Source organism: Ceratotherium simum, chromosome 7, assembly GCF_057802395.1.
Source record: "Ceratotherium simum simum isolate JZ-2026a chromosome 7, ASM5780239v1, whole genome shotgun sequence".
Lineage (NCBI taxonomy): Eukaryota > Metazoa > Chordata > Mammalia > Perissodactyla > Rhinocerotidae > Ceratotherium > Ceratotherium simum.
In genome coordinates, this window is record NC_141906.1 from 74,521,793 (window position 1) to 74,545,176 (window position 23,384).

The 23,384-nt window shown below is 33.4% G+C and overlaps 1 pseudogene; it reads right to left on the bottom strand.

The window, feature by feature from the left end:
- Positions 1–8,072: 8,072 nt before the first annotated feature.
- LOC101397905 (olfactory receptor 8B3-like) lies at positions 8,073–9,003 on the bottom strand (annotated as a pseudogene).
- Between the last annotated feature and the right edge of the window lie 14,381 nt (positions 9,004–23,384).

Genomic DNA, 23,384 nt, shown 5'->3' on the forward strand with positions numbered 1-23,384 from the left:
TAAATGACTATACCTAGTGCCAGTGAGGATGCAGGGCAACTGGAAATCTCATGCATCATTGGTGGGATTTCAAAATGGTGTGGCATGTTTAGAAAATAGTTTAAAATTTTTTTATAAAGTTGTCCTCATCCAAGTTATTCACTAAAGTAATTGAAAACTTATGTTCACATAAAAACTGTACAACTATAGTCGTAGTGGACTAACGCTGCTCCCAAAACTCCTTCTCTTCTTTTCGTGTGGAAAGGTTCAAGATATTTATAACTCTCTGTCTTGTAGGTCAGTCAGATATAGATCATGAATTTTAATTAAGATTTTTCCAGAGGTGATCATTAAACTATAAAAAGGAATCTGAACAGCATTCTTTGTTTTTACAAGAATAGTGGCTATCTACTGTTATGATACATAAAATATCATGTAAGTTATTTTATTTTGAACTTGAAGGTCTCAAGGGCTTGATATAAAGACATTTGCAGAAGCCCCTACATAATTCATATCCTTTAAGAAAGACAGAGTTATCAAATTGTTTATACACGGATGAAGATACTTTAACCCTGGTGTCTTTGGAGACAATATGCTAATCAAAATTTTATGTCAGGGACTGCAGAATCCCCCAGGTCAAGTAAGGTACAAAAGTTTTCTCATCTCCCATATCTCTCCTATTGCTTTTTTGACTTTTAAATACAGTCACTAACATATAAGTAGAGACTTATTTGAAATACCTCATAAACATATTACTCGCACATTCACAGTCACTTAGCATATATAATTTCAACAATGATATAGACGATCATGTCACGCATATACTTTATAATCTTTTAGAAAAAAATCACTTTTCATTTACTCTTTTTTTCTAATTTTTATTGTGGTAAAATACACAACATAAAATTTATCATCATCCATTTTTATTGGTATAGTTCAGCGGTATTAGGTGCATTTATAATATGTTACCATCATTGCCAATCATCTGCAGAAGACTTTTCATCTTCTGAAACTGAAACTCTAGATCCGTTAAAGAATAACTTCCCATTCTCTTTTTCATCTCAATACTTGGCAACCCCCATTCTACTTTTCGTATCTATGATTTTGACTAATCAAAGTACCTCATATAAGTGGAATCATATAGTATTTGCCTTTTTGTTGACTGGTTCATTTCACTTAGCATAATGTCCTCAAGGTTCATCCATATTGTAGTACAAGTCAAAATTTCCTTCCTTTTTACAGCTGAATTATATTCCATCAAATATATATGTACTGCATTTTGCATATCCATTCATCCATCAATAGACACTTGGGTTGCATTCATATTTTAACTATTGTGAATAACGTTGCTATGAACATGGTTGTACAATTTCCTACTTTTTCAATTCTTTTGCATTTATACCCAGAAGTAGAATTGCTGGAACATATGGTATTTCTATTTTTAATATTTTGAAGAACCATGATATTGTTTTCCACAGCAGATGTACCATTTTACACTATCACCAACAATGCAAAAAAAATTACAGTTTTCCACACCCTCACCAACAATTGTTATTTTATGTTTTGTTTTTTTTTGGGGGGAGCAGTAGCCATACTAATGGGTGTGAGGTGGTATCTCATTGTAGTTCTGATGTGAATTTCCTAAATGATGAGAAATGTGGAGCATCTTTTCAGGTACTTGCTGACCATTTGTATATCTTTTTAAGATTAATATCTATTCAAGTCCATTGTCCATTTTTGAACCAGGCTGTTTATTTTATATTTGTTGAGATGTATTGTAGGTTTTCTATGTATTCTGGCTACTAAACACTGATTAGAAATAAGATTTGCAAATATTTTCTCCCATCCATTGGATTGCCTTTTTTCTCTGATGATAGTGTCGTTTGATGCAAAATTTTTTATTTAATTTTTATAAAATCTAATTTGTCTACCTTTTCTTTTGATGCCTGTGCCTTTGGTGTCATATCCAAGAAATCATTGCCAAATCCAATGTTGTAAAGATTTGCCCTATGTTTTCTTCTAAGAGTTTCACACATTTAGGACTTATATTTAAGTCTTTGATCCATTTTGAGTAATTTTGGTATATGTTGTTAGGCAAGGATCCAACTCTATTGTTTTGCACGTGGATATCCAGTTTTCCCAACACTATTTGTTGAAAAGACAGTTCTTTCCTTTTTAGAAGGACTTGGCACCCTTGTTAAAAATCCTTTGACCATATATGCGTGGACACTACATCTGAGCACTATTCTTTTCCATTGATTTCCATGTCCATCTTTATGCCATTACCACACGCTTTGATTACTCTAGCTTTGTATTAAGTTTTGAAACCAGGAACTGTGAGCTCTCCAAATTTGCTTTTCTTTTTCCAGATTCTGTTTGGCTATTCAGGGTACCTTGAGAGTCCATATAAATTTTAGGGTGGATTTTCCTATTTCTGCAACAAATATCATTAGGATTTTGGTAAGGATTGCATTGAATCTGTAGATCGCTTTGAGTAGTATTGACATCTTAAATATACTATGTCTTCCCATCCACGAACATGGGATATGTTTCTGTTTATTTATGTCTTTTGTAATTTCTTTCAGCAATGTGTTGGTAGTTGTCATTGTAGAAGTCTTTCACTTCCTTAATTAATTCCTAAGTATGTGATTCTTTTTCATGTTATTGTAAATGGAATTGCTTTTTTAAATTTCTTTTAGAATTGTTCATTGTTAGTTATAGAAATGCCAGTCATTTTTGTGTGCTGACTTTTATCCTGTTACTTTGTGGAATTTCTTTATTAGCTCTAACAATTTTTGTAGAATTTATAGGATTTTCTACATATAAGATCAAATCTCATGTCATCTACGAAGAGAGATACTTTTACTTCTTCCTTTCTCCTTTTGATATCTTTTATTTCTTTTTATAGCTTAATTCTCTGGCTAGCACTTCCAGTACTATGTTGAATATAATTGGCAAGAGTGGGCATGCTTGCCTTGCTCCTGAGCTTCGAGGAAAATCTTTCAGTTTTTCACCATTGAGTATGATGTTCCCTGAGAGTTTTACATACATGTCTTTTATTATGTTCAGGTAGTTTCCTTCTATTCCTAGTTTGTTGCGTATCTTTATAATAAAAGGTATTGTCATTTGTCAAATACTTTTTCTGCATCAATTGAAATAATCATGTAGTTTTTCCTTTCATTCTGTTAATATAGTCTGTTACATTGATCAATTTTCATATATTGACCCATCCTCGCATTCTAGGAATAAATTCCACTTGGTTATGGGGAATAATCCTTTTAATATGATGGTGAGTTTGATTTGCTAGTGGGTTTTTTTTGAGGATTTTTGTGTCAATGTTCATAAGAAATATTGCCCTATAGTTTTCTTTTCTTGTAGCATCTTTGTCTGCATTTGGCGTCAGGGTAATACTGGCCTTGAAGAATCAGTTAGAAAGTGTTTCCATTCTCCTCAACTTTTTGGAAAAGTTTGAGAAGGATTGGTGTTAGTTCTTTAAATGTTTGGTAAAATTGACCAGTGATGCCATCAGACACAGAACTTTTCTTTGTTGGGGGATTTTTAATTAATGGTTCAATCTCCTTACTAATTATAGGTTTATTCAGATTTTCTATTTCTTCATGATTTAATTTTGGTACTTTTTATGTTTCTAATAATTTTTTCATCTCATCTAGGCTATCCAATTTATTGGCATACCATTGTTTATACTACTCTTTTATAATCCCTTTCATTTAGTGATTTATTTTTAAATCATTCACAATGTCCCCACTTTCATTTCTGATTTTATTAATTAAGTCTTTTTATCTTACTCCATATAGCTAAAAGTTTGTCAATTTTTATCAGAGAACTAACTTTAGGATTTATTGGTTTTCTCTCTTGTTTTTCTATTCTCAATTTCATTTATCTGTTTTAATTTATATCAATTCCTTCTCTCTGCCAGCTTTGGGTTTAGTTTTTCCTTATTTTTCTTTAAGTTGTAATGTTAGGCTGTTGATTTGAGATCTTTCTCATTTTTTTAATGTGAATATGTGTAGCTGCAGCTTTCTCCCTTATCACTGCTTTTGCCATATCCTATATGTTTTGGTATGTTGTAGTTTTGTTTTCTTTCATCTCTGAGTATTTTCTAAATTCCCTTGTGATTTCTTTTTTGATCCATTGGCTTTTAAACAGTGCGTTGTTTAATTTCTACAAATTTGTGAATTTTCCAGTTTTCTTCTGTTACTGATTTCATACTTCATCCCATTGTGGTCAGTAGGTATACCCTTTTTGATATTTAACTTTTAAATCTACTGAGACTTAATTTACACCTTAAGATACAGTCTATTCTGGAAAATATTTTAAGTGCAATTGAGAAAATATATATTCTTCTGTTGTTGGTTTAATGTTTTGAATTCTGGTAGATCTATTTGGTTTATTGTGTTATTAAAGTCCTCTATTTCCCTACTTATCTTCTTGTTCTATCCATTATTGAGAGTGGGGAATTGAAGTCTCCAACTATTATTGTAGAACTGTCTATTTCTCCCTTCAATTCTGTCAGCATTTGCCTTGTACATTTTGATGATCTGTTATTAGGTATGTAAATGTTTATAATTGTAATATATTCTTGCTGTATTGAATTTTTTAATAATGTATAATGTGCTCTTTGTGTCTTGTAAATTTTTTATTTACATCTATTTTTTCTTATATTAGGATAGCCATCTTGCTCTTTTTGGTTATTATTTGCATGGAATGTCTTTTTTTCTACTATTTTATTGAGGTCACATTTGGTTTATAACATTGTGCAAATTTCAGGTGTATATCACTATTTTTTGGCTTCTGTATAAACTGTATTGTATTCACCACCAAAAGTATAGTTTCCATTCATCACCATGCATATGTGCCCCTATACTCCTTTCATCCTCTCCCCACCCTGTTCCCCTCTAGTAAGCACCAATCTGTTCTCCTTATCTATGTGTTTTTTTGTTTATATTCCACACATGAGTGAAATAATATGATATTTGTCTTTCTCTGACTTATTTTGCTTAGCATAATACCCTCAATGTTCAACCATGCTGGCACAAATGACAGAATTTCATTTTTTTTTTATGGCTAAGCAGTATTCTATTGTATAAGCATATACCATATCTTCTTTATCCACTCATCCTTTGATGGGTACCTAGGTTGCTTCCAAGTCTTGAGTATAGTGATTAATTATAGCAATGAACATAGGGGTGCATGTATCTTTTTGAATTAGAGTTTTCATGTTCTTTGGATAAATACCCAGAAGTGGAATAGCTGGATCATATGGTATTTCTATTTTTAATTTTTTGAGAAATCTCCATACTGTTCTACATTTTGGCTGCACCAGTTTCCATTCCCAACAGCAGAGTATGCAGGTTCCCTTTTGTCCATATTCTCTCCAACAACTTGCTATTTCTTGTCTTGCTAATTATAGCTATTCTGACAGACATGAGGTGATATCTCATTGTAGCTTTGATTTCCATTTCCCTAATAATTAGTGATGTTGAACATCTTTTCATGTACCTGTTGGTCATTTGTATATCTTCTTTGGAAAAATGTCTGTTCAAATCCTCTACCCAGTTTTTAGTCAGGTTCTTCATTTGTTTGTTGTTGAGTTATGTGAGTTCTTTATATATTCTGGAAATTAACCACTTAGCAAGTATATGATTTTTAAATATTTTCTTCCAGTTGATGGGTTGTTTTTTCACTTTTTTGGTGGTTTCTTTTGCCGTGGAGAAGCTTTTTAGTTTGATGTAGTCCCATTTGTTTGTTTTTTCTTTTGTTTCTCTTGCCTGGGGAGACATGGTATTGAAAAAGATACTGCTAAGACTGATGTCAAAGAGCATACTGCCTATGATTTCTTCTAAGAATGTTATGGTTTCAGGACTTACATTCAAGTCTTTAATCCATTTTGTGTTAGTGTTTGTATATGGTGTAAGATAATGGTCTACTTTCATTCTTTTTCATGTGGCTGTCCAGTCTTACCAACACCATTTATTGAAGATAGTTTCCTTTCTCTAGTGTATGTTCTTAGCTCCTTTGTCAAAGATTAGCTGTCCATAGGCGTGTAGGTTTTTTTCTGGGCTCTCAATTCTCTTCCACTGATCTATGTGTCTGCTTTTCTGAGGGTACAATGCTGTTTTGATTACTATAGTTCTGTAGTATATTTTCAAGTCAGGGAGTGTGATATCTCCAGCTTTGTTCTTTTTTCTCAGGATTGCTTTGGGTATTTGGGGTTTTTTGTTGTGCCACGTAAATTTTAGGACTTTTTGTTCTATTTCCTTGAAAAATGATGTTGAGATTCTAATTGGGATTGCATTGAATCTGTAGATTTCTTTAGGTACTATTGACATTTTAACTATATTTATTTCTGTAATCCATGAGCATGGACTAACTTTCCATTTCTTTTTTTTTATTTCTTTCACTAATATCTTATAGTTTTCAATGTATAGATCTTTCCTGGTTTTGTTCCTGGTTATGTTATTCTTTTTGTTTTGGTTGTAAATGAGATTGTATTCTTGACTTCTCTTTCTGCTGGTTCATTGTTAGTGTATAGAAATGCCACTGATTTTTGCACGTTGATTTTGTACCCTGTAAATTTACTATATTTGTTAATTGTTTCTACTAGTTTTTTGGTGGATTCTTTGGGGTTTTCTATATATACAATTATGTTATGTGCAAATGGCAACAGTTTTATTTCTTCCTTTCCAATTTAGATCCCTTTTATTTCTTTTTCTTGCCTAAGTGATCTCGCAACGACTTCCAGTAATGTGTTGAATGAGTGGTGAGAGTGGGCATCCTTGAATAGTTCATGTTCTTAGAGGAATACTTTTCGGTTTTTCACCATTGAGCCGAGCGTGATGATGGCTATCGGTTTGTAATATATGACCTTTATTATGTAGTGGTACGTTGCTTCTTTACCTATCGTATTGAGAGTTTTTATCATCATGTGATCATCTCAATAGATGCAGAGAAAGAATTTGACAAGGTTCAACATCTATTTATGACAAAAACTCTGGAATATCTTCTTTTTATCCTTTCACTTTCCACCTATTTGTGTCTTTATGTCTTGTAGACAGAATATAGCTTGATTCTGTTTTTTTGAACCCATTCTGTAAATCTCTGTCTTTAAATTAGTGAGCTTCCTTTAATACATTTGAGGTAATTACTAATAAGGTGGGACTTACTTCTACCATTTTCCTCTTTGCTTTCCATATATTTTATAGTTTGTTTTTGGTCCCTTATATCTTTCCTCTGACTGTTAGTGAGCTTGAGCAGCTTTTCATAAATATTTCGACCATTTGAATTCGCTTTTCTGTGGCCTCCTGTTTATTTTCTTTCCCCACTTTCTGTGAGGTTGTTTCCCATTTGTTGCCCAATTATAGAATATAATAGATATTAATCCTATTTTTGTTACCTGCAATTAAGCTATATTTGTTCCTAATCCACTACAGTCCACTAATTTGCTTAAAGTATCTTTTTCAAATAAAGTTTTCGAATTTTATGCCATGAAATATGAATATATTTATATATATATATATATATAATATACATAATTACTGGTATATCATGGCTATGACACTACCACCTTGTATATAGATGTAAAATGGATTATAACTGGTAGTCTTTGTGGAACCTTCAACCTCTGACATTTAAAGGCCATTTTCTTGCCAATCAGAGGATGGAAAGATAAGATTAGAAACAGACTATCTGATTCATGCTTCTAATAGCAAGTGGCAGATAAGAACATGCCCAATAATACAATATCACTCTATTGTTAACTAATTTGGTAAATTGGACACCATTCATCATTTCCCAGTGGAAAAAAAATTCAAAATGAGAATAAAAGAGATAATATATTTCTTACTTAATGTTATTACCAAACAGGAAAACGTTGGAGGAGACAATGTGCAATTGCTGAAGAAAAAATGAAGACTTACATAAAAGAGTGGGGATAAATTATTGAGAGAGGACTCAATTTTCTTCACCATGTTAAAAAAAAATAGAATAAGAAGGCTGTCACTAAAAATATTTTAATTAAACACACAGAATCACCCTGTCCTGTAAGTACATGTACAGACAGATACTATATCCAATCAAAACTTTCTCATGCTGAGGGCTTTTGTCAGAGCAAGTTTTAACATCTTTGTTCCTCAGACTATAAATTAAGGGTTCATCAAGGGAGCTGTATTGGTATAAAAAAAAACAGAAGAGATTTTTCCCTCATCCATAGACTCAGCAGAAGATGGTTTGAGATACATAAATGCCAATGATCCAAAGAAAAGGGAAACAGCAATTATGTGGGAACTGCAGGTGCTGATGGCTTTGGACCTGCCCCCCATGGAGCTGATGTGGAGGATGCTGAAGTCAATGAAACCATAAGAGACAAAGATGGTGAGAATGGGTACAATGATGCAATGATGTTGATGCCCACCGCAATGAAATTGATGAATGTGCTCATGCAGGAGAGCTGGAGCAGAAGGAAGACGTCACACAAATAATGATTGATGGTATTGGCATTACAGAAAGTCAGTCTGAGCATGCATCCAGTGTGAGCCATGGCACCAGAAAATGCCATCAAGTATGAACCAAGCATGAGGCTAAAATACATTTTAAGGGACATGGCAACACTGTACAAAAGTGCTTTACGGATGGCCACATAGCGATCATAGGTTGTTGATGTCAGCACATAGCATTCAGAAATGATAAAAAAATGGAAAAAGTAAAGCTGGGTCATGCATCCCATGTAGGAGATGATATTCTCCCTTGATATGAAGTTAACCAACAATTTGAGTGCTAAGACAGATGTCTAAGAGACATCTAAAAAGGACAAATTTAAGAGGAAAAAGTACATGAGAGTGTGTAGATGTGAATTCAGCCCAATTAGAGTTACAAAACCCATATTTCCCAATAAGTAACCATGTATCTTACTAGCAACAGGAAGAACAGAGAGAGCTGGAGATCTGGTTGGTCTGTTAATCCCACCAAAATGAATTGAATCAAAAAAGAGCCATTTTCAGGAGCCATTCTTTCCTAAGGGGATCTATAAACACAAAGGAAAAAGTGATATAGAGGACAAACAGCTTTTCTACGATATTTCCTCTCACAAGTGTGGTGTATGCACTGGGAATATCTGAGAATAGCCCAACCTGCACCTATGGAATTACTTTACCATTATCACAAAACTGAGTGATGTGGACTTTTCCTTTTAGAGTCTTTATAAGCTAAGTATCAAAGAATATCAAAACTTAACCTACAGAGTGAAGGGAACTGCTGCCATATCCAAAGGTCACTGTTGGAAAAATGAAAGGATAAAGAAGAAGAAGGATGGGTCAGGATGAATCATCCTTATCTCATCTCAACATTTCTTCACTTACTTGACCCTCCTCTCACCAGTAATATTAGAGACTGAGTTCCTGTCTACCTCTTGTTGGCCTCAAATACAACAGACTTGATGGGGTGGCAACCAAGAATATTGTTTCTAATCCAACACTAAAAGGAAAGATTCTATGAGAGATTACTGCCCCACTTCACAGAGTAAGACCCATAAATATAGAAGGGTGAGAGTTCGAACCATGGAGAAGGAACTTACTGACTGAGAAACTGCACTCTCTGAGCTCCTTAATGTCTCTGAACATTTCCTGCTCCTCCTCTCTAACAAATTTTTCTGCCAGTTTCACTTGAGTCTCAGGACTGCAAAAACGGAAAGAAAGTGGCATATCTTAGATCTTCAGTATTCCATCTCAAACAGGGAGGACATTAATATAAATGGAATTCAGAAATTCACCCTCCTCAAGCCAGAAAACCTCAGTGCTTCCTTATCATTACTTTTACCTCTGTGGTCCTGGAAGGACAATTTCAGGCTCTGAGGCTTTGGTTCCTTTGATTCTAGGAAGGTGTATCCACACTTAATTTCTGATATGCTTTGGAAATCTTTCAGAACTACAAATCCTAATTTCTGATTATGACTTTCAGTCCTCTCAAGCAACAGAGAGAAATAAACAGTTATTATTATTATTATTTGTGACACTTGGTAATTCACAGAAGATTTAATATGAGTGTAATGATATCATCACTTAGTTATAAACAAGGCAGCAGCTTGCTCAATCTATTCCCCAAGAAATACTTTCTAGGTGGAATAGGGAAGTAAGGGGATTGTACTTATACACAGGACTATAATCAGTCTTTAGTTCCTTAGATACGCAAAGTTTTACTTACGTTTTCTCTTCACTGTAGGGATAGTACACCCCCAAAGAAGAGCCAAAAATAAACTCCTATTTCCCTTTCAGCAAGATGGCAGAAGAGGAAATCTAGACCCTCCTACCCCCATGAACACACTGATTCTAAAACATTTCATGTACAGACTCTTTTTGTAAGAAATCTAGATAGTAGTTAGGAGGGTCCTGCACCCAGTTAAAGTGTGAAACCACTCATTTTGAACCTGTTTGGGAAATTCAAGATATCTTCTTGTCTTAATACCTATCCTTGCAAGAAATCTTGTGATTGGCGAAAGAAACCCAGGGCCTAGCTTCTTCCTGGGAGGGCAATTGGTGCACCATGCATCTAATGCACTGACTTTTTGGGGGACATTCCAGAAGACTGTCTTCAGAATAGCCTGTCTCAGAAACTTGAGGGGACACAGGACACAGCATAGTTTAGTTGCACAAGGTGAGAGAGAACACAGATAGCAGATTTGGCTAGAAGTCACCATAGCCCCTTCCCATGTCTCAGCACAAAACTAGCAGTAGAAACTCTTTTCCTCCATCTTCTTACTGGTGAGGGAAAAAGGTGTACTGTACATCCAATGACCAAAATTATCTGGCGGCTGCCTGAGGAATTGGCTTCAGTTTTGCTTGTTTTAGAGTGCTGATGTGACCCAACATACTCCAGATGCCTGGAACCACTAAGAACAAAGAGACTGTATTAGGGGCCGGCCCCGTGGCTTAACGGTAGAGTGCGCACACTCCGCTACTGGCAGCCCAGGTTCGGATCCTGGGCACTTCCCGATGCACCACGTTGCCAGCCATGCTGAGGCGGCATCCCACATACAGCAACTAGAAGGATGTGCAACTATGACATACAACTATCTGCTGGGGCTTTGGGGGACAAAAGAAGGAGGATTGACAATAGATGTTAGCTCAGAGCCGGTCTTCCTCAGCAAAAAAAGGAGGATTGGCGTGGATGTTAGCTCAGGGCTGATCTTCCTCGGAAAAAAAAAAAGAGAGTGTATTGGACTAATACAAAGAATTGAGAGGCCCCTGGGGTCTGGACAGGCTTATTGGTGTGAGTCTTCTCAGTACAAGGTCAGTCCACAAAGATTAGTAGAGGTGGCTATTTTGTCTAATGTGCAGACAAAAGCACAGAGAGTCATGAAAAATGAAGACACATCAAAATATTTTCCAAAAAGTAACAGGATAAATCTGCACACCCTCATTCTGATGAAATGGAGATATATAATTTACCTGACAGAGAATTCAAAATAAGCATTACAAAGATCCTCGCTATAGTCAGAAAACAATATATGTACAAAGTGAGAATTTGAACAAAAGGACAGATAACTTTAAAGAGTCCCAAACAGAAATCATGGAGCTGAAGAACACAGTAACTAAATTGAAAAGTTCACTAGAGTGTTACAACAGCAAACTAAACCAAATAAGAGAAAACATCATAGAATTCAAAAAAAGCTCATTTGAAATTGTTGTCAGAGGAGGAAAACGAAAAAAGAATGAAAACTAGTGAAGAAAGTCTAAGGGACTTATTAGACTGTACCAGATGGGCTAATATATGCATTAATGGGATCCCAGAAGGAGAAGAGTATGAGAAATGACCTGAAAGATTTCTAAAAGAAGAATGACTGAAAAATACCAAAATCTCTGGAAGGAAAGGAACATCCAGAAACAAAGGAAACAAAAACGATCCCAAATAAATGACTCCAAAAATTTCACACCAAGGCAATTGATAATTTGATAATCAAATTGTCAAAAATCAAAGACAAAGAGAATTTTGAAAGGAGCAAGAGAAATTCAACTTATCGATACAATGAAATCCCTATAAGAATATCAGTGGATTTTTAGCAGAAATCTTGCAGGCCAGAAGGGAGTCAGATGATATATTCAAAGTGCTAAAAGAAAACAATGATCAACTAAGAATACCATAGCCAGCAAAACTGTCCTTCAAAAAGGAGAGAGAGAAATTTTCTCAGACAAATAAGAGCTGAAGGAATTCATCACCACTAGAACTACCTTACAAGAAATGCTTTTGGGAGTTTTTAGAGTTAATAAAAAAGGACACTAAACAACAACACATTAGCTTAAGAAAGTCTAAAATGTAATGATAAATGTAAAAACAAAGAAAAACATAGAACATTGTATCATTGTAAAAGTAATGGGTAAATTTCTTTCATTTCTGATATAAAAGTTAAAAGACCAAAGTATTAAAAATAAATATAAATTAAAAATAAATTAATGGATATACAATATATATATGTATTCAATAAAGTATTTTTCATAGAAAAAAACAAGAGGTCAAAAGTACTTTTGTTAAATCAAAGATAGAACCCCATAAATTTATTTGAGTATACGAGCAAGTAGGAAACTATGTGAGTGTGTGTGATAAGTTTAAACATGAATAACTGTGTGTAACTCATGTAAATTGTTACATTAATAACATAAAATGTGGAGGGGAGTAAAAGCAGAGTTCTTGTAAGTGATTGAAGTTAAACCCTTATCAACTTAAAATAGACTGCTGTAACTATATGGTATTTTATATAAGCCTCACGATAACCAAAAGAAAAAAAATACTTATAGAAATTATACAAAAGAAAGAAAGTAATCAAAGCACATTGATACAAAAACTTAACAAAACACAAAGAGGACATAAGAAGAGGGAATGAGTGACAAAAAAAAAAACACAAGAAAAAGACAGCACAATTAACAAAATTTGCAATAATAAATCTTTTCTGATAGATAATTACTTCAAATGAAAACAGATTAAACTCACCCATCAAAAGACAGAGAGTGGATGAATAGATGAAAAGACAAGAAAATAATGCTATCTACGAAAACTCACTTTTGATTTAAGATCACACACGCACAGAAAGTAAAAAGATGGAAAAAAATTTCATGCAATGGCAACTATAAGAGAGCAGGGATGGCTACACTTATATCAGACAAAATATACTTAAGTCAAAAACTGGTGAACATGATGTAATCTATGCAGAAATAGAAGTATAATGATGTACACCTGAAATAATTACAATGTTGTAAACCAATGTTACTGCAATAAAAAAAAAACTGTTATAAGAGACAAAAAAGGACATTATATAATCATAAATATAAAAAGATCTATTCTACAATAAGATATAAAAGTATAAATATATATGCACTCAAATTCAAATCACATGAATATAAAAAGCAAATATTGACAGAACTAAAGGGAGAAATAGCAATAAAAGAGTAGTAGGAGACTTCAGTATCCCACTTTCAACAACGGACAGATGAACTAGACACAATATCAATTAAGAGTGGACTTGAACAACACTATAGACCAAATGAACCTAACAGATTTATACAGAAAATTTATACAGCAACAGAATATACTTTTATTTTAAGTACATAGGGAACATTCTCCAGGATAGATCACATGTTAGGTCACAAAACAAGTCTTAACATATTTACGAAGATAAAAATCCTACCAACCACCTTCTCTGACCACAATTGAGTGACACTAGAACTCCATAGTAGTAAGAAAACAGGAAAATTCACAAATATGTCGAAATTAAACAGCACACTTTTGAAAAACACTGGTTAAAGACAAATCTGAAAGGAAATTAGAAAACGTCTGTGACAAATGAAATTGAAAATGCAACATTACAAAAGTTATGGGATGCAGCAAAAGCAGTATAAAGAGAAAACTATAATAATAAACATCTACATTTAAAAAAAAGAAAGACTCAAATAAACAGTCTACCTTTACACCTCAAGGAATTAGAAGAGGATGAATTAAATCCCGAAATTAGCAGCAGCAGGAAGGAAATTAAAAAATATTAGGGCAGAAATACATCAAATAGAGAATAGAAAACAACAGTAAAATCAATGAAACTAAGAGTTTTTTAAAAAATAAACAAAATTGTCAAACCCTTAGAAAGACTAAAGAAGAAAAAACAGAAGAATCAAATAAAATCAGAAATGAAAAAGAAGACGATACAATTGATGCCACAAAAATAAAAAGGATTATAAAATTATATAAATATTCATACAACAAAAATGTGGATTATCTAGAAAAAATAAATAAATTCCTACAAAGATACCACCTACCAAAAAATGAATCATGAGCAAAAAAATTCTGAACAGAAGTAAACTGGTAAGGTGACTGAATCAATAATTGAAACCCTCCCAACAAAGAAAAATCCCAGGGCCTGATGGCTTTAAGCATAAATTCTACCAAACCTTTAAAGAAGAATTAATTAACACCCATCCTTCTCAACTCTTCCATAAACTTAAAGAACAGGATAGACCTCCAAATCCATTTTATTAGGCCATCATTACCCTGTTACAAAATCCAAATAAAGACACTACAAGAAAATAAAATTAGAGGTCAATATCCCTGATGACTTCTGAATTCTTTTTCATCTGAAAAATACATAAGCATATATTGACACATACATTTATATGTAGTGAGAAAGAAAGGCATCATTCTTTACTTATATACAGGGGGTTCCTTTGGTACTAAAAAAGCATCAGACTCTCTGAATTTTTTCAAACTACTCAAAATAAGACGTGTCTCCAAACACAAAACAATGACTTGTGCTACCACAGTTACGGGATTTTTTTTTGATAAGGTAAATTTAAAGAGATAAAGATGAAAAAAGCATGGCATTATATAAGTCCCTTGCGCTTCTATAAAAAAATCTGTAGACTGGGTAACTTATAAACAAGAGGAATTTATTTCTCATACTTCTGGAACCTAGGAAGTCCAAGATCAAGACACTGGCAGATTTAGTGTCTGGTGAGGTCTTGCTTCCCGGTTCATAAACTGCCATCTCCTTGCTAAGTCCTGACATGGCCCAAGAGAAAAGGGAACTCACTGATAATGACACTGATCCTATTAATGAGGGCTCCATCATCATGACCTAATCAACTACCAGAGTTCTCACTTCCTAATACCGTCACATTGAGGATTAGGTTTCAAAATATGACTTTGAGAGGGACACATACATTCTGTCTACAGTAGTTACTCAAAAGATTATGCATTTTGAAATTTTAATTTTAGGTTTAACTTTGAAGCTTTTTCTTCACTCTCTGTATTTGTGATCTAAAATCTATATTTAAGATCTTCCCAATATATCACATATGATTTTGAAACTGCTCTACTCACAAAATTAAGTAAGAAAAGGGAAATTCATGATGCAGCATTTTGGAAAAAGGTCCAAGGTAAAGAGAAAATTATTAATTATATGAGTTGAGGTTAGAAATCCCCCAAGAAAACTCCACAAGTTCTTGTGATATTCAAGAAGAGACACTAGGCTCTCTTCCTGGGCATTCTTGTGACAACCAAAGTTTCTCATTTTGAAGAAAGTTGAACATAAAGCTCAAATGGAAGTTATGTTTAAGAGCTTGCTAGCCTGAGTGTATTCTTCTCTTGGAACATGAGTAAAGATAGAGAAGCAGAAAGAGAACCTGCCAATCCATGACACATGCAAACATTGCATTTAACTCCCATCCCTTGCTCAAAATCAAGTGGTCAAGTTTTGCATTTAACTCCTATCCCTTGCTCAAAACCAAGTGGCCGAGTTTAAGTGCTACTCTTTTCTTTCCTTTAAATTTGTCATAATTTGAAATTTCTGAACAGATCAAAAGTCATGAAAATACTCGGTGTATAGGCAATGAACAATTACATTTCTGGCAATAACACTCAGAAATGTGTCCTAGTAAATCTCACAGGGAGACAGTACATAATATTATTTGAAGAGACTTGCGGTTATCTCGGGATTACCCTATTTTGGGTATTGACTCTCCTATCAATGATGCACTTACTTAAGAATTGTTACCTATAAGAGTTGTTAAATCGTAAATTGTCTACACAGTCTCTACACATAATTAATGGAAAGGAGAGAAGGAACACTGAGTCTTTAGGAGAAAGCCTTCCTGCAATTTCAAATGTCCTAAAAATATGATTTTTTTATATCAAAACTACTACTACTTGGGGCCGGCCCAGTGGTGTAGTGGTTAAGTTCATGCGCTCTGCTTCGGCTGCCCTGGGCTCGCAGGTTCCAATCCCAGGGGCAGACATATGCACTGCTTATCAGGCCGTGCTGTGGCAGGCGTCCCACATATAAAGCGGAGGAAGATGGGCACAGATGTTAGCCCAGGGCCACTCTTCTTCAGTGGAAAAAAGAGGAGAATTGGCAACAGATGTTAGCTCAGGGCTAATCTTCCTCACAAAAACAAAAGAAAACAAACAAACAAAAAGAACTACTACAGTGGGAAAAATTAATCCGTGTAAACGCCCTATGAATTAGGGAATAGAGTTATGTGATCTAAGTCCCTATCAGTGAAATAAATTTTTCTCAGTTGGAAAAAATGTTTCAGCCATAATCTAGATAAACAGCTCACTCTTATAGGGGTTTTTGTCTTAGACAACATTTGAGCTCATTCAAAGAAAAAAAAGCTCATATACATATATATGTATTATTTTATTTTAGTTTTTAAAACTATAAAACATATTACAAGTTTTAATATGGTGGAAGAAAAATTTGGTAAGTATTCTACAATCTTCTTTCAATTTTCCTTATCTCACTGTGAGAAATATTTGAATTCTTTTTTTCCCAACTTTATTGAGATATAATTGACATATAACTCTGCATAGCTTTAAGGTGTAAAACATATTGATTTGATAAACATATTGCCATGCGATTAATACTGTAGTGTTAGCTAACACCTCCATTATGTCATATAATTACTATTTCTTCTTTGTTGTGAGAACATTTAAGACCTACACTCTTAGAAATTTTCAAGTATGTGGTGTACATATACATGGGATATTATTTAGGCCTGAGAAAGAATGGACTTCTGCCATTTACAACATAATAGACAGTCCTAGAGGATATGTTGCTAAATATAATAAGTCAGAGAAAGACAAACACAGAGAAAGACAAACATATATAAGTATGATGCACTTATATGTGGAATCTAAAACAGCTGAACTCATAGAAACAGAGAGTGGAAAGGTGGTTATCAGAGGCAAGGGGTTGGGGGAATTGGGGTGATGTTGGTCAAAAAATGCAAACTTCCAGTTAAAAGATGAATAAGTTCCAAAGATCTAATGCACAGCATCGTGATTATAGATAGCATTTAAATTCTTTAGAGGAGTGTTAAGACTAAAGGAAGCAGTTCTCAGACAACAGTTAGTTCAAGGACAGAAACATTTTAAAGACTCTTCTTTTCCTCCCCACTTCATACTTCTGGTTCTGAGTTATCAGAAAAAAATGTAGTTTTAAAGATTTATAACACCATCCCACTTTTGTTTTAAACTGTTAACCAAGTAGAATGAAAAGACTTAAATATAAATGTAGTAAAGAACTCATACAAATGACATATGAGAGAAAAACAAAGAAATACAACATAGAGATAAATTGACTGCATTTAAATTCATGACGGGTGTATATATATAACACATATATTTCATTGAAAAAAGCCCAAAACTAACCCTCACATTTATGGTCACTTGATTTTCAACATGGATGCCATGACAATTCCATGGAGAGACAACAGTCTTTTCAACAAATGGTCCTGGAATAACTGAATGTTCACATTCGATGGAATGAAATTGGACCCCTACCTCACACAATAAACAAAATTAAATCCAAATAAATTGTAGATGTAAATGTAAGAAGTAGCTTCATAAAACTTAGGGAAGAAAATATCTGAGTAAATCTTTGTGATCTCGGTTTGGTAATGATTTCTTAGATATGATACCCATAGCACAAGTGACAAAAGAAAAAACTAGATAGATTGGAATTCAACAAAATTTAAAATTTTTGAGGTTCAAAAGTATCAAGAGAGTGAAAAAGTTGTACAATGGAAGAAATATTTGTAAACAATATAACTGATAAGGATCTAATATCTAGAATACACTAAGAACTCTTACAACTCAATAATGAAAAAATAACCCAAATTTAAAATTGGCAAAGGATTTAAATAGATATTTCTCCAAAGAAGATATAAATGGCCAATAAGTATATGAAAAGATGCTCAATATCATTAGTAATAAGGGAAAAGCAAATCAAAACCAGAAAGAAATATCACTTCACATTCACTGGGATGCCTATAATAAAAAGGTCAGATAATACCAAGTGTTGGTGAAGATAACGAAGAAATTAAAATCTTAATACCCTTCAGGTGGGAATGTCAAATGGTGCAGCCACTTTGGAAACAGTCTAGCAGTTCCTCAAACTGTACATTAAACATAGAATTAACATATGACCCTGCAATTCCTCTCTTAGGTATAAGTTTAAGGGAAATAAAAAAATATCTCTGCACAAAATCTTGTATATACCTACTCAGTTGTTCTAAAAATAGGAATTGCTTAACAGAATTACCATATGAGGCATCAAATCATTTCCTAAGTATGTGTCTAAGGAAAATGAAAACACAGATCCACACAAAGTCTTGTCTATATATGTTCATAGAAGCATTATTTATAAATACCAAAGGTAGTAAATACAAATATCCATCAACTAGTAAGTTGATAAACAAAATTTAGTATATCCACATAATGGAGTATTTCTTGACCAAAAAAAGAAAAGAAAAGAAAAGAAAAGAAAAGAAAAAAGGAAAGAAAGAATGAAGTAGTTTTATTTTTTTAATTTTTATGTTCTATTTTTTTTTAGTGAGGAAGGTTGGCCCTAAGCTAATATCCGTTGTCAATCTTCCACTTTTTGCTGAAGAAAATTAGCCCTGAGCTGACGTCAGTGCCCATCTTCCTCTATTTTGTATGTGGGACACCACCACAGCATGGCTTGATGAGCAGTGTGTAGGTCCACACCTGGGATCTGAACATGAAACCCCAGGCCCCTGAAGTGGAACACGAAACTTAACCACTACGCCACCTGGTCAGCCCCAGAATAAAGTACTTTTACAATTTATAACATGGATGAACCTTGAAAACATTAAGCCAAATGAAAAAAGCCAGTCACAAAAGACCACATATTATGTTATTCTATTTGTATAAAATACCCAGAGTATTCAAATAATAGAGACAGAAATTAGATTAGTGGCTGCCTAGAGTTGGAAGCAAGGCAATAAGAGACAATAAGCAAGGCAATAAGAAAGTTAAAAGGTATAGGGTTTTCTTTGGGGAGGATGAAAAAGGTCCTAAAATTGATTGTGGCAATGGTTTCACAATTCTGTGAGTAAAGTGAAAATGATTAAATTTTATACTTTAAATATGTGAATTATACGGTATGTGAATTATATGTCCATAAAGCTGTTACCAGAAAAACAATACTAAACTCTTTAAAAAAAAGATGAAATGAGAAGAAACATAAGAAAACATTTCGAAGTGAATAAAAATAAAAGCAAAGGGGCCGGCCCTGTGGCATAGCAATTGAGTTCAGCACACTCCGCTTCAGTGGCACAGGTTCGTGGGTTCAGATCCCAGCCACAGACCTACACCATTCATCAAGCCATGCTATGGTGGCGACTCACATAGAACTTAGAGGAAGATTGGCATAGATGTTAGCTCAGGGCTAATCTTCCTCAAGCAAAAGGAGAGGCAGATTGGCAACAGGTGTTAGCTCAGGGTGTATCTTCCTTGACAAAAAGAAATCTTAAAAATAAGTAAATAAAAGCACAACTTATCAAAATATGTGTGATATAGTTAAATATAGTGTTTACATGGCAATTTATGACACTTAAGTGCCTATATCTCAAAAGAAGAGATATCTCAAGTCAAAGACTTAAACCTCTGTCTTATGAAACCACAAAAAATAAAAATAAAAATAAACCCAAAATAAGCAGAAAGATTAAGTGATAAATATAAGGCCAGAACACAATAAAATAGGAAACAAAAGAATAAAAAAAATCAATTACTCTACAAACTGTGTTTTTGAGATCAATAGAAGCGATATTCCTCCAGCCAGATTGATTAGGCAAAAAAGAGAAAAACATATGTTACCAATATATAAATGAGAGGCAGTTGCCACACATCCTATGGACTTAAAAAGAAAGAGAACATTATGAACAAATTTATACTAACAAATTTGACAACCTATTAAATGAGTTAATTCATTGAAACACACAAACTACCAAAGCTCACTTAAGAAGTAGGTAACTAAAATGGCTTTATATCTATTAAAGAACTTGAAATTTCAGTTAAAAACTTTCCCACACAAAAACACAAGGCCCAAATAACTTCATTTCTAAATTCTACAAAACATTTCCAGAAGAAATAATAGTAATTCTCATAAACTCTTTGAAAAATTAAAAAGGAGAAACATCACAGTTTATTCTGTAAGACAAGCATTACCCTGATACCAAAACCAGAGAAGTAATTACTAGAAAAGAAAACTGCAGACCAACGCCCTTCATAATCATACATGCATTTTTTTTTTAGGTTTTATCTAATTGAATCCAAAAATATAAAAACAAAAATAACTCATGAAATGTTTAACAATGGGAATACAAAGCTGGTTTAATACCTGAATAACAATCAGAGTAATTCACCATATCATAAGGGTACAGTCAGAAAACTATATAATCTTAATAAATATGAAAAAATATTTGATAAATTGCATTCTTTGCTATTTGCATAAAAATATAAATAAAAGGACATTTCTGAACCTGGAAACAGGCATCTACAAAAAAATCTACAGGTAACTTTATTCATAATGAATCATAGACAGAATTGTAAAACATAAAACCTTAAGACTTGTACAAGAGAACAAAAGGAAAAAGCCTTGTGACCTAGGGCTAGGCAAAGATTCCTAAGACAGGATAATGAATAAACATTAAAAAATAATTACACTGGACATTATCAAAAATAAAAACTTTTCCTCTTATAAATATAATATTAAAAGAATGAAATGACAAGCCAAACACTGAAGGAATATATTTCTAATAATGAGTGTCTCTCAAAAATATATAAAGAACACAAAACTCGACAAGCGATTAAAAAAACTGAATAAAGCAATGAGCAAAAGATGTGAACAAATGCTTCACAACAGAAAGTGAATGAATGGCAAACACACTCATGAAAAGATGCTCTACATCATGAATCATTATGGAAATGCAAATGAAAGCCACAATAAGATAAGATACCACTGCAAGTCTATTAGAAGGGCTAAAATTAAAAAAAAAAAAAGGTGACTATACCTAACATTGATAAGGATGCAAAGCAAATAGGATTCTCATACATTATTGGTGGGAATGCATAATGGTACAGCTTGATTAGGAAACAACTTGACAGTTCTGCATAAAGTCATCCCCATTCAAGGTATTTACTGAAGTAAATGAAAACTTCTGCTTACACAAAAACTGTCAACTTATAGTCGCAGTGGTCTAAAAACCCTCAAAACTCCCCTTCCTTTTGTGTGGAGAGACTCAGGGCATTTATGAATCTTAGCTTTTGTTATTGGTCAGACAAAGATCATGATTTTTAATTAAGATTTTGCCCAGAGATGATCAGTAAACTAAAAAAAGCAGTCCAAACATCACTCTTTGTTCGAGAAGCAATAACAGGTAGCATCATGTAAGTTATTTTATTTTGAACTTCAAGGCTTCAGTGGCTTGATACAGAGGGAGGCTTACATAGGAGTCACTACAAAATTCAAAATCTTTAGGAAAGACAGTCTATGAAATTGATTATACACATATGAAGCTACTCTTACCCTTATGTGTTTGAAGACACTATTCTACTCAAAATTTCACATCAGAAATTGCACATTTCCCCAGGGAAAATGGGGTAGAAAATTTCTCTCTTCCCTTCTCTATCTCCAGTGCTTGGTTGACTTTTAGGTACAATCCCCAACATATAGCTAGGGATTTATTTGAAATACTTCTCAAAAAATATATATTACATGCACACACACAGTCTCCTACACATATGTAATTTTCCCATTATGATATGCACGATCACATCATGCATAATAACTAATAATCCTTTAAAACAAATCACTTTATTTTCCTTTTTCTTGGCACTCTTTCTTCCATTTTATTTCCCCTCCATCCATCACGCCAAGTTATTCTTGTTTGTAACCTAGTATGCACCTTCCCATATTTTCCGACTTGCTCATATAAACAAATACACTTATACGATCACTATAACTGATTACAAAGTACATATTTTTTGACCTCTTACTTTTTTCATTTAACAATACTTTGTTTAAATCTCTTAAATATTCTATACTGTGGATATATCATAACTTATCCAACCACTCCACCTTGATACTGAATTTGTATATTTTTCTAGTTTTTTACCACCACAAGCAATGATAAAATAATCATCATTATGCATATGAGTACATTCTATACCAGTACACTACTTCAGCGAAATAAATTCCCAGAATATTGTCTTTCAGTTTAACATCATGGCTAATATTTTATATTATGATTTTCCCAAGGGCTATAATAATTCACATTTCCCAGGAAACGTATGAAACTACCTTTACTTTTCCCAGCATTTATGCTGGAAAAAGTGGTATTAGTGTTTTAAAAGTGTGACAGTTTGATAGATGTAAAGTGATGTATCACTATTACTTAAAATTGCATTCCTGACTATTACTGAGCTTGAATATCTTTTGATAAATTTGTAAACATTTTAAATTTGATTTTCTGTGACTTTATTTTTAAGTTCTTTCTCCATTTAATGTGGGATTATTTTCTCACTTTTTGTCCAATTGTGTTATATAATGGATAGCCATCCAAAAAATTTCTATTTTTTTCCTGGTCCATCGTGAGTCTACTGATTTGCTAGGGTATCTTTCTCCAAATGAAAGTTTTAAAATTATAAAAAGTCACATACATCTACTTTTTTATACATAATATATGCATAGTTACCCCATATATCAGAGCCATGATACTACCATTTTGATTTGAGAAAGCATTATCTCTTACTTGTAATACTACAAAGGATCGCAGTGAGCTGCCTGATTCATCCATTAGCTCCCACAGCTTATTTTAAAATAGCAAAGAAGATCATCTTTTTAAAAAATAAGCCATTGTGTTTTAATCTCCTGTACTCCATTTCACTCAGAGAAAAAGTCTGAGTTTCACAATGGCCTACAAGATGCAATATGATCTTGTCCCTTGTTACGTCTGTATCCGCATCTACAACTTTCTCCATCAATCCTTTCGTTTGGTATAAATTCCCTTACTGTTTTTCAAACATGCCAAAAATATCACCTTATGGCA